This window comes from Clinocottus analis, unplaced genomic scaffold (genome assembly GCF_023055335.1).
Source record: "Clinocottus analis isolate CAN_PGR_092001 unplaced genomic scaffold, fCliAna1.0.p SCAF_3, whole genome shotgun sequence".
Classification (NCBI taxonomy): domain Eukaryota; kingdom Metazoa; phylum Chordata; class Actinopteri; order Perciformes; family Cottidae; genus Clinocottus; species Clinocottus analis.
In genome coordinates this window covers 9,270,165-9,294,169 of record NW_027176042.1, presented here as the reverse complement: position 1 = coordinate 9,294,169, position 24,005 = coordinate 9,270,165, and the positions used below count along the sequence as shown (strand labels likewise).

General features: G+C 44.4%; 1 protein-coding gene across 8 annotated transcripts in view; it reads left to right on the top strand.

The window, feature by feature from the left end:
* Positions 1-24,005, top strand: part of sulf2a (sulfatase 2a) — a 46,562-nt gene that overhangs the window by 1,432 nt on the left and 21,125 nt on the right. For 4 of the 8 annotated variants that reach the window (XM_068594299.1, XM_068594297.1, XM_068594298.1 and 1 more), the window contains exons 3-4: positions 12,023-12,158; positions 19,454-19,520. The exons of 1 other annotated variant lie outside the window; for it this stretch is intronic. The gene's annotated coding sequence lies outside the window, so the exon portion shown is untranslated. Of the gene's footprint in view, positions 1-11,545; positions 12,159-19,453; positions 19,521-24,005 lie in introns of those variants that run through there. 3 more of the 8 variants (XM_068594293.1, XM_068594294.1, XM_068594295.1) reach the window with 3 other exon arrangements.

Sequence of the window (24,005 nt, the reverse complement as noted above, 5' to 3'; positions counted from 1 at the left end):
GCATCACATTTCTGTTTTTTATATTAAAAAAAATATATATATTTTTAAGTTTGGAGTTTTCTGCAAATGTACCTTTAACCATAACATGTCAGATTTTGAAAACAAATGGAATAGATAGCTTCACAAGCTAAAACATTTCACGAGGAGAATAAAATGTATTTAAGTACAGTATCATTTTAACTTTCAGTTAATCACATAACTTACCATCCTCTGTACTGTCAACATGTCAGAATTCCTTACTACAAATTATTTCTATTCAGTATGTACAGAATACTAAGACAAAATACATTTAGTCCTGAAAGACAATTAATTGTGGCAGCAACATTTAAATGACGCACCATTCGGCTTTAACGAAAACAAACAATATGCTCATCTTGCATTATTAAATATTAGTGACAACTATTTACTTTCACTTTATTTTGTATTATTTTAAAACATAATAATATGTAAAAAACAACACCAAAAAAACTGAATAACAAATAAAAAGAACAGTAAATATAACAAACTGTCAATTAACTTATTATCCTACACTACCTACTATGTCTCTAATTAACACAAATCCATTTTTAATATCCCAAAAAGTGTTAGTAAGAAGTATACGTGTGTACTGGTCCTACCCCATCTCCATAAGTCAAACACTTAACACAATGTTTATCATGTCAACTCGTGACTGCCTATATCCGTTTTTTTAAATTTCAATTCCAGCTTTGGTAATGAAGTAAAATATTTCATTGCGTTGTTCACGCTCGAGATAAGAATCCTTTATTAGTCCTGGAGGGGAAATGAGCAGCGCTCGAGCCGCTGAGGGGAAAGTGCAATAACAAGCAGCCTCGGTGAAAAAAAAAAGGATTGGCTAATTAAACTGTAAAAAAGCTCAATAAATAAGTAGACAGACTGAACGGTTCAATTCACATTATTGCACATCAGAATTATTAATATTGAACAGTGTAATTGATACTGCACATGAGTGAATTGTGACTTGTTGGTGTGTGCGGTCTCCTGGGAGCAATGTGATTGTAGCAGGAAGGAAGGAGCTGCGGTATCTCTCCTTCACACACCGCGGGCGAAGCGGTCTGTCACTGAGGAAACTGTTCATACTGTATAACCTGCAGGAAGCAGCACAATAACAACATACAAGGCAAAGTGTGAACGGGGCTTTCTGGAGGCCGTCTTTGGAGCATTGACATTTCACTTTGTCACTTATTGTTGCATCAAAATTGGTAGCGAAGTGCAGGTGGATTCTCTGAGAGCCGCGGCTGTCTCTTCCTAAATGCTTATGAATTTTCCTTCATGTCTTTCTTTGACCGCATGACACTTCCTTCCCGTCAAGGTCGTTAAGTGTATTTAATTTAGATACTGTCTGGTTTGAATATTGGCTACTTTATTTTGTTACTTTTTCCATTGTGAACACATCTACATGCTCGGAAACGGCTTTTAGAATTAGTATGTAATGTGGATTTGGACACTGCATGTAACTGAAAATCACAATTAGTTAACTAAATAAAATTTAGTTCAATTACATTTATTTTGTCCAGCCCAACATCTCAAATTTCCCTCAGAAGGCTTTACAATTTTACCTACTTTGAAGTCACAGTAGAAAACGCTCATGTGCATATACACTACCGTTCAAAAGTTTGGGGTCACTTAGAAATTTCCTTATTATTTAAAGAAAAGCACTGATTTTAAATGAAGATAACATTAAATTACTCAGAAATACACTCTATACATTGTTAATGTGGTAAAAGACTATTCTAGGTGGAAACGTCTGTTTTTTATTGAAATGTCTACATCGGTGTACAGAGGCTCATTTCCAGCAGCTATCACTCCAGTGTTCTAATGGTACACTGTGTTTGCTAATCGCCTTAGAAGACTAATTGTGCACAAAAAAAAACTTGTGCAATGATGTTACACAGCTGAAAACAGTTCTGCTGGTGAGAGAAGCGATAAAACCAGCCTTCCTTTGAGCTGGTTTGGTATCTGGAGCATCACGTTTGTGGGTTCGATTATACTCTCAAAATGGCCAGAAAAATAACTTTCATGTGAAGCTCGTCAGTCTATTCTCGTTCTTAGAAATGAAGCCTATTCCATGCGAGAACTTGAAAAGAAAAATTAAAATTTGTCTGGATGACCCCAAACTTTTGAACGATAGTGTACAAACAATCTATGGGTGTAAATAATAAGATGAGCAATGGCATGAAAACTTTAAGATATTGTTCATGATGAACAGTAGCAATAGTTGTGTTTTTTCTTATCTAACATTACTGTGAAAAAGGTGTAATTACTAATATCACACTGAAAATACTCCACGACAATTAAAGGTCCTATTATATATGATGTCACACTGTCTTTGTATGCTGTTTGGTAGTTAAATCTACAGCAATGCATCATTTTCTAAAAGGTCATCACACATTTCATGAGCTCAGAAAAACCGCCCCGTATTCAGCTCTGTGACGATGCATTTTCCAGCTGATCTTTTTTAGCTTAAGAAGTAGCAGAATTTGATCAACCCGTACAGAAACACACAATCAGCACATTTGGAGATACATGCTTTTCACTGGACAGGAGGGGGAGGAAAAATTGTAATCTGAAAAGTAATTAAGAGTTGACGGATGAATGGAGTGGCGCAAAACGTACAATATTTGTCTCTGAGATGAAGCGAAGCCCAAATTATAAAGAAGTGTATGAATTACTCATTTGTACTTGACTTTCTTCCCATATGTGAGTGAGGCCAAGAACGAGGCTGGACTGTTGTGTCAAAACAACAATGGCGTCCCCTGAAGCGTAGCTGCTGCAATGGCATCAATTATATCAGAACTTGAGAACATCTCTTCATTGAAAAGAATGACGCTGGAGGCTTTTACTGACGGAAAAGACGTAGTTGCTCTTCTTTCAGCTGGCTTCGGTAAGACTTTGATTGACAGGTTTTTTCCAATCACCTATTTTTTCCAATCAGACAGTCGTATTGAACAAACCATCAGACGGGTTAACACACACCCTTCTTGCCAGAGGTTGCAAATTAATTGATGGATCTTGGACGTCATGATATTATAGATTGGATAAGCTTAATTTAGCATACTTCATTTTTTTTTTTTACAGGAAGAAAATGAGGATATTGGCAAAGACATTTCTTTATTTTGCATATATTATTAAATAGGTGCAGAATATGACCAGGGATGTGATCTAAAAGGGTAGATCTTGCCTTTAAGTATCGTTTTGTCACCTCATCCCTGCAGTAGATTTCTCTTGTGCGCACTGTGTCGAACACAAGGTGGCTTCTCTCTGCTGGTGGGCCTTTGTCTCTCACCCAGTCATCCATCCATCTGTGCTCTTCACCCGCTGACTTTGCCTCTCTGAGTGTGTTCCACCCATATTGTGGTTTGAAATGATTCTGCCTCTAATGAGCCAATTGTTCTTGTGTTTTGTTCCCCTCGGGGAGCATTGTGTAGTTAACAACATTCGGCTCACAACCATTTTAAAACACATTCACTGCACCGGGAAAGGATCGGGGCCAACAAAACAATAATGCCTTGGAGCATGCACAAAATGAAAAATGTGTTAATGACAAGTTGTGCCATCGAAGTGACAGAGCATTCTTTTCCTGTCAATTAGACCTTGGTTATTCAAAAGCAATTTGCAACTCCCTGCAGAGTAAAATGTGTGCCGTCTTCCAGGCCTTAGTGTGTGATTGTTCAAGTGATGTATTCATTCCATTTCTTTGTGTGCGTCCTACTTTGAGGCATAGAAAATGTATTACGGTTAGAGACGAGCCACAGTGCTCTATCTGCATCGTGTTTCTTCAGGAACAGAGAGAAAAGTGTAGTTCTATTTTGAGTTGTGCGTGCGTGCGTGCGTGCGTGCGTGCGTGCGTGCGTGCGTGCGTGCGTGCGTGTGTGTGTGCGTGTGTGTTTCTTTCTGCTTGCGCTCATGACCGTGAACAAGGGGTATTGATACAACTGGCATTCAAGACCCTGATTAATTGCCATGGCATTTGGCTCTTCTCTGTAAATGCCATATACCATGCTGAGGGCTTGGTTAATAGATGGCTGCCTATTGCAGGCCCAGCATCGGCCTTTTCTTTCTTTCCTCTCCCTCTGTCCTTCTTTCCTCCTCTCTTCCTTCTGCCCTCGTGTCCGCCGCTGCCTCACGAAAGGTTATCGGCACCCTATCAGCAGGAATGAGTGGAATGATCCCATACAGATCAGATGTCCATTTTCTGGACAGTTTTGTCAAGAGACGGCTTGCCGTACAAAAAGTCGCCCGCTTCTTGCTGTGCTGGCAGCACCGATTCAAAAGTATATTTTAAGATTACGTTCTCCCTCTCATTCACTTTAATCTACAGTAAATGTGTTATGATAAGAGCTGGGAAAGCACTCTTACCTTCAAGTGTGTATACCCCGAAGACCCAATTTCGGCTTGTCTCTACATCTCTAAAAAAGGGAGAGAAAAAAAAGATATGAAGAATTAGCTTTCACCCCCAAGTGGATTAGTTCGCTCTATCTTAATGAGGTTTGCCATGTCAGAGGGAACTGTTCAGAGCCCGCATGCTAAACAGACTGAAATTGGAATGGAGTATTAGCTCCTGAACTGCAAAAATACCTTCTCTCTCCAGCTCTAATTCCAACACCGCCACGCAATTACCCTTATACACAATTCAATCTTGTCACTTCCAAATGGGAATAGAAGACAAGCAGAGGAGAAATCATCTTGTTATTTTTTTTTTACCCTATGGAAAAGTAATTCTAAAATCTAATTAACTGACGAAAAAAACATGTCACCGGTTTGACTGGAGACATCGAACACAGTTATGCAAATTGACCTAAGTATTGAAGAATGTGATTTGATGGGATCTCATTTTGGATGGTGGTGGGCCCGATAGAAAGATTACTCAGCCGTATCTAAGTGGAAGCAAACAGGAAGCGATGAGCCTGGTAATTTATTGTGTTGGTGTTTGTCCTGTTTGACTTAAGACAGCTCATTAAGGGGCAAGGTGTCACCCACCAGGACAGAAAGACAGACAGGAACATTTCTCTAATGGGCTTTTCCTCTACTCTGTTTGCATCAGCACTTTTCTGCCTTTTGCGTTGCTGGCTTAATCCCTGACTTTTTTAATATGAGGTGCCAAACAAGATTTTACACAGTTCATCATTTTGCTTCACACAGGGGAGAGGGAGATGCGATTGCACCCTCCCCCTTGTCTTTCAGTCTGCTTACTGTGCTGTTTCGAGCAGCCACAGAGAGATGGCCAAAGGGCTGAGAGGAGGAGAGGAGGAGAGGAGGCGTGTCTTGCATTCTTTTCGAAAACGGCGGAGAGACGACGTGGTCTAGTGATGGTTTGTTGTACAGGAGCACTTCTGCCGTCTGGTGTTACTTTGGCAGAGAGGTGTCCACATGCTGAAGCCTCAATACTATGTGTCCCTTTAGGACACACTCAACTGACCCACATCTAATCCTCATTACCAACCACAAACTACATCCTTCACAAAACCTCCTGACAGTTATTTTTGTGAAGCTGGGCAATATGAGCCTAAAAAATAGAATCTCAGGTTTCTTTAAAGTTGTTTTTTAACTAAATACAATGGAACTTTTAACTTCCATCAATTTTTTTTTAAATTGTCTCTTGGGTCAAAAAGGTGTTCGGTCTAGGGCTGGGTAATAATTCAAGATCATAATGTATTGTCTTTAAATGGAATCATATCATGAAGCTGGCTGTTAAACCTATGAAAAATAATGCGCTGTAATAATAAAATCGTACAGAACGAAGGAAAGACCCAGATGCCTAAAACAGTTCGAATAATATTTAATCAACAAAGAAAAAGGGTTTCAAAAAACAAACTAGATCAAAACCGAAGACGAACCCAGGAACAGAGACGGGACACAGGACCACACAGGCTATGGGGTTACACCGGGGAGTTACACAGGATGAACCGGCAAGGAGACAAATGGGGTTTAAATACAAGAGGAGGTAACGAGCAACAGGTGGACACAATGAAGGCAGCACAGGTGCAGGTAATCCACAATCAGGAACTAAGTGACCGGAAGTGCAGAGACGCAGGGGACACGCAACAACAAAATAAAACAGGACTCAAAACTTAACCCGTGACAGTACACACACACACACACACACACACACACACACACACAATAAAGACCCCCTTTGAAGCAACACTTGAGATGGTCAGGTATTTCTTGGCTAGGTTTCATCAACTGTGTGTTGGCATGTTTCCTTCAACGGTGGTTGCAATACCGCCAATGTCATCCTTGTCGCGTCCTTATCTCGTCCTCGTCTCATCCTCGTCTCGTCCTCGTCTCGTCCTACACACCTCTCTCTCACTCTCTCTCGATTCAGCAGGCGGGATGGTCTGGCTTTTTCATTTGTGCTCGCATTAGCCGATTCTGCTAATGTTTTCCTGCTTTTAAGCAAGTGTTTTAGGACTGCTGCCGCATGTGCAACTTGCAGTGTCCGATCCCATCTTCAACTCGGCTGCGTGCTTCTTTCTATATAGTCCCAAAAAAACAAAACATACATCACACATTATGAGAATGGCGCCCTGCGGCGGTGACCTTTCGCTGTGATGTCAGTGTCTTCGGGAGCTCTTCTCACACCCTGACAGCTCCTAATTGCATGCCAGCGAGTGTTTGTTTGCAGTCACAGAGAGTCCTAACAAAAAAGAAGCGAGGTCCACTCTGGTACAAACAAGTAAAAACAATTATTGATGACACCATACATGTATGAAGCTCCATGATTTGTAATTCAGGCCTTTCTTCTCTCTGGTGACTGTTGACACTAGACGGCTGCATCTTGAGGGCACATCAAACCTCCAACTGTGTCAAGGTGGGTCTTCTCCGTGAGGGTCCTGCGCACCTGTGTGCATGCTTCCTTACTCGTGCCTATACATCCTTACGTGCCGCATGCTTAGGCACACATATGCTCATGGCGAGCAACGTTAAAATAAACAAACAGCAAAATGCAAATGTACTTGTAAAATCCCCTCGTATTTCACTTTAATTCAACTCCTCTGTGTAGCCGCCCTCACAACGTTTTAAAGTGATTACAAATGTATTTGTGCGAAAAACACTGGGGTGCCTTGTTAGACAAACCCACAAGCGCTTCTTATTTAATACGTGTGGCAGATATTACACTGAGTGCTGTATGTTAGAAATGCAAATAACACGGCGTCAAAGGGGTTTTAGTTAATTAGCTTGAGATGTGATGCTGGCTCGGGCCCATAGAGGCTTGTGTTCCTCGGGACCGCAGACCTCGACGGGGGAGCGCTCTTTGATCTGTGGATCCCACGGTCTGCTAACGGTTCCCCAACCTCGGCAGTCCCTGCTGTGCATGGACAGATGGGAACGATGTGTGTGTATGTATGTGTGTGCGTGCGTGCACCTTTGTGCATGTGACAGGTCCAATCTGTTCTGTTGTTTTTACTTCCTTTACTGTGATTAATGAACGGGCATTTGGAGTTAAATAAATTCTACAAGTTTGAGCAATGATATTTAATGTTGTTCATCTGTAGAAGATACTTAAATATTGCTTCTTTGTCTCAACTGGAGACAAAAAAAATTGCCTGCACTATATTCAATGGACCCAACAGCTTTTCCAATTGGTTTTGTTTCTTTCAGCAAATATTCCACTAATCAGGAAATAATTATGCTAAAGATGAGATGCAACTGAATTTCCAAAACACTGAATTGTATAAAGTATTGGAATGGATTCTCGCAACAATAACTGAACAAACGTAAGCATTGCAACAAAGCGCTATATGTCAAAGGCCGACGCTTATTTCCAATGACCAACTCTGGCTTCAAAAGACAACAGCTCAGTTGGTGCAGGAAGACGAGGGAACAGAAACAAAAATCAAAAAGGTAAGAGACATATTTCGGCCATACTATTTCAATGAAGACAATGAGATATTAATGAGGTATTACCATATTTTCTAATCAGTACAGTTGTCTGTGCAGCCTCAAAGTGATTTGTTTTCACCCCTAATGCACAGCGGTTGATACATTCCTTGCAGGCCTGAGTACACCTCCCCCTGCTGGCTGATCATCAAACAACATGGGTTTCTTGAGTGATACTGGCAGGGCGTCCCAGATCTAATTACTGTGTGCTAATACACCATGTACTAATTTTGATAGCACACTGTTTTGGCACATAGAGTTCTCTAGAAATCAATGTAGTGTACTGTTTTGTACTAACAAGGAATTTAACAAGCGTTGTGGGACGTCAACGAAGCTGCAGTTTGGGTACAAAAAAAAGTTTAAAAACTTGCGCTTTGAAATCTCCACTCTGCAGTACAATTAGTGAGGATAATGGCATCCTCACAGTAGCTCTTTTGAAAATTTCATATTTCATTGCATTGTTTTTAGTCAGAGACTAGTTCAGTCTGAAAGCATGTCTATAACAAAAAGCTTTGCAATTAAATTTGAAATCTGCGGTGTAGGAAACTTTACTGATGCCTCTATTCTTTTTAATTGTACCATCCAGAGTTGTGGGGCACTCATGAATGAATTATAACATCACCTCAGGATATGGAACCAACTGCTGGAAAACGATGCTTTCTCATAACGGACTTATTAACTATTCATATTTTCAATGGGAGCGTGTGATGTGGCGGTGACATGAGGGATGAGATAAATGAGAGGAGAATGCATTAGACACGGCAGGACGCTGTGTGCTGTGCATCATTGCCAAGATGTTACGATGTCGGAGTACTCCACTAATCTCTGCGTGGCATTCTGACGACCTTTCACGCCACGGGACAATGCGAGCGAGGAAACCTGGTCCGGGGGCAATGAGCACTGCAGAGCTGCAGAACCAAACTCACTCGACTATTCGCATTTGTAAATAGCCAAGAAATCTGTTCTCCTGAGATGTTTAATCGTCACACATGTTGTTTGTGTCTGGACATCCTCATATTCCAATACATACAGGAAACCTTTATTGTATTTGAGTCGATACAAGATGAGCAGGATGATGGACTCATATAGAGTCATATTGTGGCTGTCTGCCTCTGAAGCCACATGCTCATCAGAGGCTCTTCCTGCGGTAGCCGCTGCTATTCAGGAGAATTGTTTCATCTCGTCCTGTCAGTTCTGTCCGTTCTGTGTCCTTGAGTCTCCATGTTGTCAGCTCCTGGGCTCTCCATCGCGGTTTCTCTCTTTGTTTCTCTCTAAACCTCTGTTTCTCTTCCCAATGTAGCCATGGTGATGTTGGGTCGTCTCTGCAGAGGACCCACTCCACCCAGGGAATCACAGAGTGGATGGAGGGCAGAGTGCAGGGGATGCGTGGTGGTGGTAGTGGTTGAGGGATTGTCAGCCTTTAATGAACTAGCCCAAGTCAAAATAATTATAGGAGGAGTGCTCTTGTAGATAGAGAGAGCTGGCGAGGAGGAGGAAACAGTGAGGGGAGCACTAGAGCCTCATTTGCACTGGAGTCTTCTCCTCTTCACGCAGCCAGCTGACAGGGGATATTTTTATCAGTCTGGCACACACAGTGCAAAGAAGGAACAAATTCATTTGTGAAAGCACACTCCCAGACAAGGACAAGATCTCAGCAGGATAGGGCATCGCTGTCTTTCAGCGCTATCAGAATAGAAATCCTTCATTCTTATTTATGCACCTGCCTCGACACTATCATGTTCAAGGCCTCACCCACTGTCTGTCCAATGAAGCAGAAAACAGGAATGCAGAAAATGTGTCGGAAAAGCACAAACAATGTGTTCCCCAAGGTCTGAAACTGCTTACAAAGTGTACACGTGTCTCTCTCTCTCTCTCTCTCTCTCTCTCTCTCTCTCTCTCTCTCTCTCTCTCTCTCTCTCTCTCTCTCGCTCTCTCTCTTTCTCTCTCTCTCTCCTTTTCTCTGTCGGCATGCAGACATTTGTATTCTTTTAGTGCATCTTGTTTTTTCAATCTTTGTCTTTTCATTTCAATCTGTCTTTTTCCTCAGACCAATTTTTGGGACCTCGGCTAAAGCCGGCAGGGTTGGAAGACATCATTCTGGTGTTCACATACAGAGACTTTTCCCTGTTCATATTTACGGGTTTGATGGAGGGTACATCTGTTGAAGTTAAACCCAATTAGAGGTCGGGCATGACACATCTAAAATGTGCGTGAGAGCGACGGAGAGAGACAGAGTGGGAGCATGAATAAACCATGTCCTAAAGTGGTGTCACTGGGCTGCTGTGTTGGCATGTCGGCGCTGCTCAGGAAAAACATGGCCGTCTCTGGGGCATTGTCTGTAAACCGGCATGTTAGAGCAGCGAGATGGCTTCTTTATGTAAGCAGTCCCAGAGTCTCAGACATCATCTGATATGCTTACAGTGGAGAAATAAATAATTTCCCTTCAGTATATTTAGTTTCAGGATGATTATGAATTGCATTAGAACAGGCTAAGCCTATCTTACAAAGGGCTCATGGTTCCAATTGGCTTGGATGACAATACTTTTTTTTAGGATTAGGATTAGTGTTGAATGCACCTGACGTTAAAGCAGGAAATATAATTGTCTTGATCTTCAAATGCCATGCAAATCCCCACTCTGAATAGTTTGTTTTGCATATGCATTGAGACAGTCATGGGTAGAATAAATACTGTCTGATTTTCCCAAAGCAGCATGGTTTCATCTCCGTGCAGTGACACAAATACCATAGTGTGCCGTGCTGACAGATAGATGATCCATTGCAGACGCTGTAATTGAAAACACTGAGAGGGGGTGGACAATTAATCTCTCTTTCTCTCGCCGCTTCAAATTTCCATGGAGAATTACCTCAAAAATGCAGATAATAGATAGGAGTGTTATTGATTGGATGGGGTGGGAGGAGAGGTTACAGGGGGTGCAGAGGTTTGCCATCACTAATCTCTCTGGCTGTGACTGCATCTAAATAACCTGCAGAGAGGGATAAACAGGCGCATCCATCATGGGACGGCTGGTGCAGACAGTGATGGATGCTTCCGTCCTCCACCGAACCTTTCCCCCCCGGTCAGCGAAAGGAAGTGACACCGGCTCTCAGGAGGACTACCTGGCTAAAACTGGTCAGGGAATTGCCTCCTTCAGCTCTGCTGCGATGGAAAGAGTTGGCCCGGGCTTTGTGCGTCTGTCTGTGTGAGCTTGTCCTCTGTCCCCTTGTCTCTTTGGTTTTGTCGGATTATCCGTCAAGATAGATCCTGTTTGTTTTGTCAAAGAGGAAATTGGTTTTGTGGATTTGTGCGGGAGTGTGTGTGTCGTGTGTCTGTGTGAACTCACCCATGTACATGACTTTTGTGAGCCTGTGTATAAATTGATTTGGGGTGTGTGTTTTTCCTCTGTCTGCGTGCTCATGCAGCGTGAGCTAAATCCCCTGTGCTGCCTGGACCCAGTAAGCAGGCGTGCCCACGCCAGTTTGCCTCAGAGGTGCCAGCCTGATAGATATGGTGTGTGTGTGTGTGTGTGTGTGTGTGCATGTGTGTGTGTGTGCCAGGCCGTGCCTTCCCTCCCCACCCCTGCAGCATTAAGATTGATCCCTCGTTCCCTCCCATTCCTTTCTCTCCCACTCCTCTGTGTGCCTCTGCCTTTATGAGACTGTGAATAGGTGAAGCTCACAGGCTCCAACAGATGGCTGGAGCTGCCCTGTTTCACTGTCTAACACACACACTTGCTCACACTTACTCACACTCACACACAGACACACACATCACTGCCCTATGAATGCGAGACTCGGGAGAACGAGAGGAAGAGGCAGAGTTAAATGTGACAAGAAGAGAGAAGAAACAGAAAGCAACACATTAGAAAGACCAAAACGAATGGAAACAGAGAGAGTCGGCGAGGAAGAGCACGCAAGTGGGAGAATGAGAGAAGGAGAACGAGCAAGAGGACAACAGCAAGTTTGCTAAAAGAAGAGGGAAATAAAAGAAGACAGAACGCCGCTGAAAAAGGGAGTGAGAGCAATATTGAATTGTAGATCGAGGGAGCCTCTCCCCTCCCTCTTTCCCTCCCTCTTTTATTTATCTCATGTGAAACCACGCCTCCCTCCTTTCACTTGTCAGTGCATCTATAACAGTGAGCTGTCTGCACCGGGCTGCGTGGCGAGTGAGACGAGCTCCTCACTCTGCCGGCACAGAGGACCGGATCTGAACGGACCGGACAGGACGGGACTGGATGGGACTGGACTGGCCAGAGCAGGTGTGTGCTTTTGTGTGTGTGTGTGTGTGGATTTGTGATAGATGACAGAGAGCAGCATCTGCATCCCTCAGTGTGGGATTGCTTGTTCCTCCACAGGACTTGCTTCCAGAGTAGCGTATCCAGAGGGTACAGTGCTGAAGCTCTGCCCTAGTTTACACTTCAATGCTCTGATCCTTTCTGTTCGCCTCTGAGATTTATGCATGGAGTCGCTAACGGCGCCGTTCATAAGGGCGAGAGAGAGAAGACCTCTCGTTCATCACTGGACCCTTTTCACGATCTGAATCGGAGCTGCTGTTCATCTGGTGAAACAAGTTGGTAGTTTTTTTTTGGGAGCGGGGGGGCTGGATGCTGTTGACATGTGCTCTGTTAGCTTTTTTATTTTTAATTTGTTATAAGTATCTATCATTAAAGTGATGATATTTCAACACAATAGTCATATACAGTAGGGAAATTATTACATTATGACAGTTCTTTGGTCCGTCTTGGTGTTGAATTTTGTTTTTAGTTCTCTTTGTCTTCCTGTTTCAGCGTCTGTGGCGTTTCGAAATATGGAACATTGATTGTCTCGGCGTAGCTTTGTATTTACCAAATATAATCCTGCTGCTGGATGTGTATGCGTGGGTTGAAAATTAGAGCACAAACAACAACTAGAAGTTATTACTTTCTACAAAAACACGAACGGTCCAGTTTTGGATTGTTTACCTTGTGGGGAGCTTTTTTTTTGCGGAAATTGATGAGGTATCTGGCAAAACGGCATTCATTCAGGAGACGCCATTTCAACAGTTGCAGCCCCTCCTATAGAAGCCTGCACGGCTTAAGTCTCCGAGGCGGGTCCCGGTGAATGTACTCACTATCAGTGTTTTGTCAATATCTTTATGGGTCAAAAGGCTGTGTCATCACCAAGCGGTGGCGGTTAAGAGCAGTGGAGTGGAGGGGGGTGCGAGCACTGACCCAGAGGCTGAAATATTTATGGCTGAGACAGCTGAACTCCCCGTGCTGTTTGTAGCGATAAGGGTGGGTGGATGAAAGAATGCAAGGATAGAGGACGGAGGGATGGATGGAAAGCAAAGAAGAGATTCAGAGGTACGGTCTTTAGGCATTCATTATTTATCACAACCTACTCTGCCATGGAGCCTCGAACCCCCCCATCAACTGGCCTCTTTTCTCACTGAGATGCCAGTGGACTGAAGGAGGATGCTCCTGCTTATTCTACCTGTCAGCCAGTCCCCAGGCATGGGAAGACTGCAGCCACACACTACACACTGTGCTCTCCTTCCCTCACACACACACACACACACACATGCACGGACACCACATACACGGACGCGCGCATAGGCAAACACCCAGCCAAGATTTTGTTCAGATTTAAATTTACACACTCTGTAATTGCATGGTTACACTCGCAAATGAAAAGGGAGTGCACAAAAATTCACTTTACTGTATTTCCACTGCATTACCCAAACAAAATTGCTGCACTCACACTGCATACATTTGTGCCCAATCTCTCTCTAACACACACACACACACACGCACGCACACACACTCACACACACACACACACACACACACACACACACACACACACACACACACACTCACACACACATTACATCCTTAACCATTTTGTTTTTCTCAAATTTTTCTAATTCCTTTTTTTCTTGTTCACACACTCTTTGAAACACATATTCATCACACAGACACACACACACACACACACACACACACACACACGCACACACACACACACACACACAGTGGGTGTGTGACGACCTTGAGACCTGTTGACGTTGTTTGCTGTGGCTGTGCCGGGAATACATAAGAGGCCATGAGGGACTCCCGGCGAAAATGGGGCGCTTGACATTCCGTTTGTAAAAATGACTGGAAAATGTGCAGGGGGGCTGGCGATGCAGTTGAAGAGAGACACCGGCATGAATATGTATTGTATGCTAATGCCGCACACCGAAGCTGGTGACTCAAGCTGTTGATGAAAGCAGAGGACATGTTCCCCCACCGCCACTCTGGAGGAAGTGCTATCGACAAACTCATTGTCAACGCAGCCGCGTCCCTGGCCGCGGGGGCAGTGTGGTGACAGGTGGCAGATAGCAGTGAGCAGTGGCAACAGCCAAGGTGACACCGCTCAATGGTCTCTGCGGGCCCGCAGGCAGGCCAGGGCAGCGCCGGTGTCTGCTCATTTTACCGGCGCCCTGACCTTTTGTGGTTAGACACAGCAAGGTTTGACCAGAGGGTCCTCAAGCTAATGTCTTCCATTTGCTTCAGTCAGCCCTCTCCGCGTCGCAGCTTCTTCCACCTGCTCCACTTGCTGCTTTTATGCACATTTTTGAACTTGCTCATAAAAAGAACCCTCAGTGGAAAGACACCATTATTGTAAGAAAAGCTGAAATAGTGCAAAAAAAAGCATGCTTGACTGAGGTGGAAAACTTGGCTTACAGAAAAAGAGAAGATTCAATAAAAAAAAACTGATGGAAACAGATTTTTCCAATACATCTTGACGTTATCGTGCTGCTTCTGCGTCTGCTGTAGACATGGCATAGAAAACATTCTGCCATACAATATTCCAAAGAAACTCCAAAAATAAAGAATAAAAAAAGCAGGGTTTCGGGGGCGTTCATAAATATGATATCGTTGGTTTGAAAATAAAAACAAACCAACACAAAATAGCGTCTAAGGAAGGAAGCAGCATTGAAATGTCACACTATAACAGCGGTACTGGTGTGCAATTATTCATGTAACCTTGCAGCTTAAAGGCGTATCTCTATTGAAATACATTAGCATACACATATAATGGACACACTTTACTTCACGCATTTAAAAAAAAAAAGATTTTCATTTTATAAGTTAGAGACACAGCTAGCGTTTTATTTCTTACACAGAAGACATTAAAAGTAGCCTGACAGTAAACAGCACTCATGTGTTCATCTGTATGTGTGAGCTGCTATAAGGAGATCAGTGTGTAAATCTCGGCGTTGCTGCTCCTCTCTAATGATAGAAAGGCACGGGGCTCTTTGACAACACCTCTCAAAACACCCCTCTCTGAACAGCGTTGGGAGCGCAGTCTACGGCTGATGGGAGCAAATAAGGAGAAGCACATTTATTTCCCTGTGCTTGTACGCGCATGTCATTCTGTGCGCGTGTTTGTTCGTCAGTGCCCAGTGTGCTTGCGTGATTAACACTGGGCACGTGTCAACATATTTGACTGCGATGTGCCAGTGCAGTCAGATTTCCATCTCCTTCCTCTGTACGGCTGAGCTGCAGCAGCGGCGGTGCCCCACGGGGACATGTAATCACACCCTGTTGCCCACAGAGTACCAGCTTCACGACCCTATCCGTCTCTGGAGATACGGCGGACAGAGGCCACTTCTCACTCGCAATACCAGACGGCGGAGATGTCACTTAAGGCCCGCCGTGTCTCTGAATCCTGTTTTAAATCCATGCTCCAATCTCCTGCTGTAATCAGCTTCTACATCCCGGGGTTATCAGTGGCCTTTTGCAACAGTTTTGTTACACTTGTGAATAATTTATGACAGAATTAACTCTGGTTGCTTAAAGCAGTGATCGGGAGATTTTGGAACACAGACAAAGTCTAACTCTAGTGCAAAGCCAACGGATTTTCTGTCTTATAAGCAAACTATCATCACCGTAGATGTAATTATTGCCACAATTGTTTCACCTTGATTCCCACCACTGTAGCTTCTCGTGTACAACGTTTTAATTGATCAATCTGATGTATACTCCAATTCCATCTTCGCTGTCTCTGTTGCTTTTATGTCATGACCACGTCTCCTCCACGGCTTGCCATTGGCTCCGTTCTCGCTGAGGTGTGCGCTGAGATGATTTCCATTAGGCAAAACAAACACACACACACACACACACATACACACACACGCACACACACACACACACACGCACACACACACACACACACACACACACACACACCACTCTCCTGGATTTAGGCAAACAATCAATGAAAGCACTCGGATAACAGCAGTCTAAGTGGCCCATTGATGTTACGACTAAATGAATACAGGATGCAGTGGTGATGGTAGAACACACCAACCCAAACCACATAAAAACAGACTATTTTCTATTCTGGGATTCTGTTCATTGAAACAAAACGTCACTCAAAACCGTCCGGGAAGAAGGGAGAAGATAGGAAACAAAAAGAGGAAGAACAAAGACAAATTTAACACATCGTGGAACAATGTGACATCGGGAAGAGTTTGGAAATTGTACCCAGTCAATCTCACTGCGTCACCCTTTCAGCACGTTGTCCCTGGTCATGGTGTCTTAGTAGAAGAGCGTCCGCGCCAGAACACTTCTTCATTTCCGCGATTTGCTACACTCCGGCTCTACCTTAATCTCCACTTCTGTGTTCGTCACCCTCTCTCCGTCCCCGCGTTTGGCCCGGTCACAACTTCAGCAACAACCGCACCCCACCCGCACACTCCCCCATCCCTCCTCCCTCTCCCTCAGGGAGTTGCAGCTATTGTTGTGCCTAATAAGGTTTATGGAATTACAGATCTCTGAAATTGGATTTTCTCACTCCACCATAGCGGTGGGATTACGGGTTTAAGGCCGGCTGCATCGGGCCACAACTGACCTGTGTCTGAACCGCTTCTTTTCTGACTGCAGCCTCAAGGTGGGCAAATCAAGAGATTGATGTGCCAATAGCTCTGGAGAAAGCCGGGCAGATCTCTTGTATCTGTGTTTGTACCTGGCAATTAAATTGATTTTGAGTCAGATAGCTTTTTGGCTTCTCCGTCTGGATTTCTGGATTTTCATGTCGACCACTCTCACCCACTCCTCCTCTGTCTGTCCTCACAACTTTTGAGTGTGTTTGATCTAATTCAAATATAATGAATCTTTTGATCTTCCCCGTCTGACATCCAGACACATCAAAGATTCCCACATCCAGAGTAGCTCAATTCGTTCTAATCCCTAAAATCGTGCCGGCTGGGAAAGCACTTGATTCTCAGTGATACAGAAAGTTGGACCGTCTACCCCAAGATTATGTTTAATGAACTGTGGGCTGCCTCCCCCCCCCCACCTCCACACACACACCCACCCACACATCCATCCCAAAAAAAAAACATGTCATTGTTCAGATGTGACTGAGCATAAACTGCAATTGGAGTGGAGAAGAAGCAGACAAAAGTAAGAAATTAAGTGAGTGAGAGAGAGGCTGCGTCGGGAATACAATATTGAGATGTTGGCAGAAGGGTGGTATTCATTAGGAGTGGTCCATAGTGTCGGCTTAGTGAACTCTTAATTGGGGAAGAGACAGGGCTGAGGATGAGGGATCAATAGAGGCAGAGCCGAGGTTCCAACTCACTGAAATCAATCGGCCTCCTGCCCGACAGGGAGAATGCAGCCAATCAGAGAAAACCCATCATTGGACTCCGCTCATTTACCCTCTCAGTCAAACTTCATCGCGATCAACAGACAGATGGCTCATTCCATCTGATGTCAGTCAGCGCAGGATGGAGATGCCTAATTGCTTTTATTTGACGTGGGCTTTTGATCTCACCGTTGGAATGCTTTAAAATGCAGTTACAGTTTTGGTGTAACCCTGCCAAGAACAAGAGATCATTGCAACTAATAAAACATGATTCATTAACATGGGAGCGCTTTATAGAAAGGAATATTAAATGAATCCCTGGCATATTTTTACTCCACTGCTAAAAATAGTCACTTTCTCCTCTTTTTCTTCTTCCTCCTTCGTCTTCCTCGCCTGGGTAATAGCCATCTTTCTGCCCTGTCACTTTTTGATGTATCATCCTCTTATTCACATCAAGGACAAGGCCAGGTGTCGCATTTTCTCTCAGTTGCCACGCTTGTCACACTGCCTTGTCACCCACAGCCCGTTCCAATCCACTTCTTTCTTCCTCCCCCTCTCTGCTTATTTATATTAAATCTGTCAGTCCTTTATTTTAGCGAGAGACAAGGAAAGTAAATCATGTTTGCCATTTGCAGCCTGCGGTGTCTGCTGAATGCTGCAAGTTTGTTTGGATGTCATCCGTGGCCAAATAAAATCCTGTCAAAATAAATGAAGTCCCTGCTGGTGTTTATTGTTATCGCACAACTGAAACCCCTCTTCCTTGTTGTGTCCTTGGCTGCAGATGTGTTAAGCTGTCTATGATTACGCCTCACGGTGAAAAGCAAAGCGTGGCAGAGGTCTTGGGCTTTTATATTGCTTCAGATGGACAGATAGACGAGCACAGGTGTCCAGCCATCGTTCTTTGATGCCTATGAGTGGCTGGCAGAGCCAGCTCCCGCAGAGAGCAGCTGGGGTCGGAGACGTGCCTTGGCAGTGAGATACATGCAGGCTTATAAGGTCCTCCAGTGTATTATTAGCCCCGCTACGCCGACCAGACGGGTGGCATTTGTGGTGTTCATCGGCACATTGTTGGGCGCCAAAGCTTTTCTCCGAAGACTACATATGACATATCAGAGCCTCTGTTGGTAGAGAGAGATTAAGGCCAAGATTTCACAAAGTGGTTGTGTAGATGTCAAAGCAGGTTTGGCTCGGCTCAGATGCTGAGGCGCCGGACACCGACACCTGTCCGATCCAAACACGGATCAGCCGCTCCAGTCCTGTCAACATGCCTTCACAGGCAGACGCCGAACAAGGCCTTTGTAGCTTACAAACTAGAGGCTGCTGGAGACATGGAGACAGTGTTGGAGATGAGATGTGATGGAGCAGTGCTCAAATAGCATTGCAAACAGAAACTAATTGCTATCACTGTCACTAAAAGTGTTCTGGAGGGTGAGAAGTAATTATGTTGAAAATGTTAAAGTGTTGACACTATTTCCGGTGCAGGTCTAATTAAACCACCTTCCTGAACTATTTCCGTCTCCCTCAGGCGTCACAGCATCAGTCAAATATAGATTCTACCTCATGCGAACAGCAAGTGGACTGACATGACGTATGCGGTTGTTTCTCTTCACGTCCTACAGTTCGCCGCAGTTTTTTCCTCTAAAACAGATGTGTCACCCTCCTCTGGGTGTGTGTGAGGGAGAAGTGGTGGGGGGGAGTGGCAGTGTCATGATGTCTCATAGAAAGGACAGAGATGGTGCAGGCCAGTGTCAGGCATGGATGAACCAGAATGTCTACAAGAGTTATTGCTTTACAAAAAGTGATGGAAATGATGTTTAAAAAAACAAGACAGAATGGCACAGATACAAGATAGTCTGGCTCTGTTTGAGCTTCTTAGGGGAAGTTGCATATTATGTTCCACGTATTCATCCACTCTGGACTTTGTGTTTGCTTACAGTACTTGGCAGTCGGGCGGTTTTCTGTGGGAGAGGAGAACATCAGAGACAGCTTGTTTAGAGAGGAAGGTAAGGCTGTTCACCTCTTATACACTGCGAAAGTGAAATATTCTGCCCTCTCCTTCCTCCCACACACACGCTCACATAGTGTTGACTTGCGTGTGTATGTTTTTTTGTCAGATTGCTACAGCTACTGTATGTTTCTGTATTTATTTTTCTCTGCGTGTGAAAACAGCGCCCAACTGTGCAAGGTTCACTCTCTCCAGGCCAGTCTGCCTATCTAGTTATCTATCCTCCCAGCTATCGAGCCACCACGAACATAAAGCAGATTGTAATTATTGTTTCTGTTGCCATGGATGCTACAGACCTACGAGAAAACAGACGCGGCGAGCTACAGTCAATGTCAATGCTTTATTTACTGTGGTCGATGGATTTCGTCTCCTCCAGAGGCAAACTCGCACATCACGCCGCTTCAGTCAGTCTCAAAATCACCTCATTTGATCCACCTGCTAGTGATTAGCATTTAATTCATCACGAATAAGAGGACGTTGTTGTTGTTGTTGTTGTTGGGCCCACCGAAGTGGAATTGAAGATCAAAGAGAGCTGTGGGTGCTGCGGTTGTGCTGCGGTCGCGGCAGATGCCCCCTCAGTGGCCGTTCGTTCAAATGGTTATTATGAAGAGGAGAGAAAAGAGATGATAGAAGCAAAGAGTGGGGGTGAGGCTGAGGGAAATAGTCATGAGAATTAACCAGTGAGCTTCAAAGCTCCGAATTATTAAATCAATAGCTGAAAAATTGTGTTTACCTGCTGTGGCTTTGGGGTAGCTTCATGTCTCCGCTAAACAGGCAATGATGACTGAGGCCATGTTTTATGCTTTAAATCTAGTTAGAGGCACTGAGTTCAAAACATTTCAATTAAAAAATTAAATGCATTTGTGCAAACACTGTTTTAAAAAGGTCCATAAATCGGCATGATGTGGACGCACAGCGACTTCACACTGTCCTGTTGGCTGTTTACCAGTAACATGCTCGTGTAGCTGCTGTATCAGAGTCCTCCTGTGTGAACAGTTGGATGGCTGGATAGCAGCAGATGAAGCAGCTCTCAACACATGTGGGCATATTATGTACACAGCTGTGCACAGCTGACTCATTATCACTTGCAAAAACATCAGTGCGTGACTGTAATCAGCTCTCCTTTTTGATTAACAAACGACTCGCTAAAAACGGCTCCTAACGTAGCCGGGTTAGCTTCGTGTTTCGTTTTGTGGATGCAACATGCCGGGCTACGCAATACTTTTCTGCACTGGGCATTTTTTAAGGAGCCGAACTTTGATATTTTTGTCCTTCTTGTCTTTGTGAAACTAGCAAGAGCAGACAGGTGAATGATATGCCTTTGGTAAGCTATTCTGTTTGAGGAGTGAGGACTGATCTCCACTTCAAACCCCCCGTCTGAGGACAGCATTCACCTCTCTCTTTCTTCTTCTGCTTCTTGCTGGCAGAACGGGCCTTCGGCAGTGCAAAATAAAACCAAAACTCTTCAAGAGAAACTCTTCAAAGGGGCAGTTCCTTTGCCTCGTGAAGACCTCATCAAGTCCATTTTCTTCTCTTATGCCACTGTCCTTTCTACAGACTGCTGGTTGTTTGTGAACAGCGTTGTGATTTTTGTTCTCCATTCCTTGCAGCCTGTTGCGTAAGGTGCTTTTGATATCTTGTGAGTGACGGAGAGATATTTTCCCCCAACACTTTTAAATTAGCCTGTTGTTTGCAGCAGTTTCTCAGACCCTCATTTTCCACATCAACAAGATGGGAACTGCTAGCTTGCTTTCATGCCCCGGCCTGCATTCTGCCCACTGATTAAAAGTCAAATATTAAAGTGTTCTGTTGTGAGCTTGGCCTAATTGATTCTTTCCGCCGGGTGCACACAGAATGGGCTGACAGCAGGCGATACCAGGCTTTGTCAACATCGGGCATGCTGCCTGACGGTCAGGACGGCACCCCAATAAAGCCCCCTGTGAGTGTGCCAACCTGCGGCGCCACACACATAGAGGCCACTCGGCACTCTGGCCTAGCTTTATAGTATCAACACAGAGGCAGCTCATTCTTTTGCTGCGTGTCAGCTCCCATTGGCGGGCTAGGAAGTCGGCTGTCTATTTTATAAGTAAGTGGCTGTAAATAAAGTGTGTGTGTGTGCCCGTCTGTACACTTAAAAAATCTCTTTGCCCACTTGCATAACCACTTAGCCAAGTTAAGCTATCTGGGGCGATGGTGCTGAAAGAAAGTTTAATCTGAATCACACAAAAGGCCTTCCTCCTCTTCTTCTTCCCAGCCCTCCTGCCATTCATAAAATTGCTTTAATAGCTTTAAATCACAGTCGTGTTTAACGAGGAGCTTTCCAAACACCGGATGGCACCAAGCATGTCATTGCTGCCCACCCTGTGAGAAATGCACGGCATCTGGTTGAGATATAGAGAGATAGCTCCATATATTTAGCTTGTAGTGCCCTACCCTCCCTAACTACCATGTAGAGGTAATTAATTTAATCTCTTCTGCAGCAAAAAAGGGGCCATCTCTCCTCCATTGGCCGAGGGTGCGTAATTCATTCCGTGTCTCATCTGCTTACCCTATGAATTTACAGGCCATTTTATGTGTGTCTTGAATTGGCTATACTCCCCATTTATTTATAATGCTTTCCTATACTTCACATATAGGAGGGTGTAACACTGATCCTGACGCTATACAACGCTCATTAAGTGCAGACATTCATCCATGACGCTTATCTCATGAATCTGATTGACCTTTTCGCTCACTGTGATCCACTGTAAAAGGTTATTAATCTCCCCCACCCGGTTGAAAAGGCAGCTATATATCCTGTCCTGCCTGACGCTTAATGTTCCCTCTGAGCTGATGGGAAGGTGTGATAAGAAAGGTTTGAGGGTGTGTTGGGGTCTGGCTATTGAGGTCAAAGAGCTGGCCGTTGGTGCAGTAATTACTCTATTAGTGAAATGGGCCCCGCGCTCTGTGCTGACGCCACACTAATTACAACACAAGGGTGATGAACTTGATCAAAGCACTGCTAATTCATGTTTAATACAAGCAAGCGGGAAAAACCGGAGAAAGAAGGCTAAGAAAGTTGCCTTCGGGTGTGTTGAGAATATTTTGAAGAGGTCATAATCACAACATGTACCACATCCACCCGTGCAAATCTAGTGCACTCGGCGCTTGAATTTTTTCACATCACATTTTAGCGTGACCGATCGGCAGCGCAGTATGGTCTGTCGGCCACTTCAGTAGTAAAGGCCACTGAAAAGTAATCACAATGTTCTCTCCCCTGAGTACTGAGCTGGGTTTCATTTCTACCTCTATCCAATACCTCCCTGCTGTACATCCCTGGAGGGGTCTGGAGGCTGAGTGGAGGGGGGGGGGGTGCGGAGGGGGGGTTCATGATCACTACCAGGGGAGGGGTCGCGACAGCTGGCTGCCAGTCTGAAAGGAGCCTAATAGAGGTCTAATAGGAGAGATTCAAGTCCCAGAGAGCAATTCTGTGACCTTGGCATGAGCCTGTGGAGGCAGGTAAAGAGGAGGAGGGACACAAAGGTGAAGTATCATTATAGAGGATGACAGGCAGATGGTTTAAATATATTTTTCTCCTCTCATTTTGCTTTATCTCGCTCTCTCTCTCTGTCAATTTGAACTTTGTACCGCTCTGTTGTCTGGTTAAGTGGCCGTACAGAATACTCTCCGCTGTGTGTGCGGATGGGTGATTTGAGTGTTATTACTGTTAGTTGTCATTTCAGCCAATCTCTTTACTGAAAGAAATGCCTGAAGTGCATTGAAGAGTAGATGCCAATAAAGTATTCTGTTTGGGGAAATAATTATTGAGATTACAGCAACGCCATGCAGACTAAAACAGAACAGATTCTTTTAACTTTAGAAGTCAATTTCAAGTTTCAATTATGTTCTTTACTGCCAGTAGTATTATTTTAAAGTTGATGACTGCGCCGATTGTTTGAGTCCCTTAACAGTTACATTTTGTTTTAGCTGTTGCAAACACTCCATGACCTCTGCCAGCTGAAACTTGTTTGTATGTTTGTATCGAAAAACTTTTGCCTGTAAGTTATTTCAGTTGCAAACTAACATACCTCCTAACACCTTTAATATTTCTGTGTGTGTATGTGTCGGGGGAGGAGGCGAGGGAGAGGGAGAGGGGGGGGGAGTGTGTGTGTGTGACTATGTGTACTTTGTGTATGCCTCCTCCTCACTCAAGCATGCTGATCATCAAGGGGTCAGGCCTTCAGGGACAGCCAATGAACATCGTCCGCAGTAAAAGCCACTGCCACCTGATCAATCTGAGCTCTCATTAAAAGGCTGCCAAGCCCTTTGCAACCCGATACAATATCAATACTGTAGCACCACAGAGAGACCTCTGGAGCTGTTAGGCAGGCCGCTGGCAGCTTAGCTGTCATTACCGGGCAGGCAACATGCCAGAGACCCCCTTCACGGACCACTTAGACTCCCCCCATGGTCCCAAACACAGGTCAGCCCAGACAGATGGGCT